Source organism: Elephantulus edwardii, unplaced genomic scaffold (genome assembly GCF_000299155.1).
Source record: "Elephantulus edwardii isolate Elephantulus edwardi_28Jun2011 unplaced genomic scaffold, EleEdw1.0 scaffold00259, whole genome shotgun sequence".
In the NCBI taxonomy this organism is placed as follows: Eukaryota; Metazoa; Chordata; class Mammalia; order Macroscelidea; family Macroscelididae; genus Elephantulus; species Elephantulus edwardii.
In genome coordinates this window covers 3377909-3380486 of record NW_006400009.1, presented here as the reverse complement: position 1 = coordinate 3380486, position 2578 = coordinate 3377909, and positions in this window count along the sequence as shown.

The window sequence follows — 2578 nt, the reverse complement described above, 5'->3', positions numbered from 1 at the left end:
GGGAAATATAACTGCCAGCCTAAGGAAGGGAAGGAGGATGGAGTCTTGGGGTTCAGACAGCCATCCCCACAGGATCCACCTTGGCAAATACTTTGCAGTCCAGAGGGCAGGAAATGTCAGGAAAATATCTTCTTACTGAACAAGAAGGCATGCAGTGTCAACCCAGGACAATCAGTAAGGTGTTAAAGTGGGCTTCCCGTCCCCCTTCACATCAATGCCCCTGTTCAGCATGAAGAAGCCAGAAAGTCAGCATCTCATTCCCAAATGAGAAACCCATAAGTAAAACAATTTATTTGTTAAAAAAATTAGTCACCATTGGACTATGTTCACCATTACCATGTTCCTTCTGGTCCCCACTGGATCTTTCTCATGTCCTTCACCCACTCCCTCAACCCACCAAAGTATGCAGCCCTGTGATTTCATTCTCACTCTTCTGCTCCCAACCTCTACCCCCTTGTATCTCCATACATGTTTTTCACAATAAAAAAGAATAATAGAGAAGTTGGGTGAAATGAAAGGCAATATGCAATAGGAGGTTGATTAGATATTGCAATTAATCAGTTACGTATATAATGTTACAACATACATATGAATGAACCAATGAGATAATTACAGTGTTATAAAGCAAAATGTACACTAGTATATGATTTGTAAATTTTCACTCAAATAAGTAAATACATTTTTAGCAACAATTAATGAATGGAAATCCAAGTTTTCTGTATATTTCATTAAAATACCAATTAAAAAAATAAAAAAAAAACCAACAACAACGTGGACTGGGAAAGGGGGAAGAAAGGGAGGAGGGAGGATATTTTGCAACAATGAATGAATATTTTAAAAAAAACACTGTCTTGTTTAAAATGTGCTAATAAAAAACATTATTGCATTGTTGCAAAAAAAAAATTTTAAAGAAAGTAAATTAGAGGAGGAGGAAAATATACAACAAAGAATGAATGAGTGAATGAATGAAAATCCTGCTTTTCTGTAACCTGTTGTTAAAATCACAATTCAAATAAAAATTTTATTTAAAAAAAAGATATCAGGAGATATATTGCATTGAGGAAGTTCTGTGACAGGGAGCTCTCCAAAATACAGTGATGTTAGTTTGAAGACTAATGTGTACCTGACTCAGGCCATGATATTTTCAACCATTTGCTATGCCTTTGAGAGCGGGACAACAACGAAGGATGGCAGAAGAATTGATGCTTTTGAATTGTGGTGTTGGAGGTGGGTTGTGTCCCATCTAATTGGAGCTGATCTGTAACTGACCCTCCAGGAGGTTTTCAGGGGCATTTGGAAGTTTTCAGAGGCACAGGATGAGGTTGCCCATATTTCTCCAGTGGAGCAGCTGGGGCATTAGAATCATGCAGCCTTGTGTTGATAGCACAATTCCTTATCACTAAGCCACCAGAGCTCTCTATGTTGGAGAAGAGTCCTGAATATCCCATGGACTGCCTAACGAATAAACAGATATGTCTTGGAATAGGTGTAGCATGAAGCTTCCTCTCACACACTTAGGACATGTTACTAGGAGAGGCTGTTCCTGGAAAAGGGACATCGTGCTTGGAAAGGTGGAAGGTCAGTGAAAGAGGGGAAGCCCCTCAACAAGATGGATTGACACAGTAACTGCAACAATAGGCTCAAAGGTGAAGATGGCACAGGATAGGACAGGGTTCAGAACTGTTCTTCATAGGGTGAGTGAATTGTACTTGACTTGATGGCACTTGACAACAACAGCAGCACATACATATCCTAAAAAATTAAGTCTGCAATCTGAACAGATATATGCACACTCATTTTTATTGGAGCTTTAGTAACAATATCAAAGAGATAGAAACAACCAAAGTGTTGAAAGACACTTCACCGAAGAAGACATTCAGATGGCCAACAAGCACATGAAGAAATGTTCAAAATCCCTAGCTCTAAGAGTTAAAACAACTATGACATATCATCTCATCCCAGTCAGAATAGCGAAATTTAACAAAACAGCAAGCAACAAATGCTGGTGAGGTTGTAAAGAAACTGGAACCCTTATTCACTGTTGGTGGGAGTGTAAAATGGTGCAACCACTGTGGAAGGTGGTATGGCGCTTTCTCAAAAAGTTGCAAACAGAGATACCATTCGACCCAGCAATGCCACTACTGGGAATATACCCCAAAGAGACCATAACTGACATCCAAGCAGATATATGCACACCTATGTTTGTTGCGGCTTTGTTCATAATAGCAAGGAGTTGGAAACAAACTAAGTGCCCATCAACAAACGAATGGATAGAGAAGCTGTGGTATATTCACACAATGGAATACTACGCTGCACTGAAAACCAAGGAACTCATACAATATTATTCAAAATGGTGACTCTGGAGGACGTTATGCTGAATGAAGTAACTTGGTCACAAAAGGACAAATAATGCTTGGTGCCACTGTTGTAAAACAGGACTGACCTTGGTGTTGGGGAGAGACTGAGAAAGATGGGTTCAATAATGTATACTGCTTTGAAACAGATGAGGGAGAAAACTGTTTAAAAGGGATATGTGATTAGGTATTTTTGTCATGACAGGAGTCTAGAGCGAAGGCTA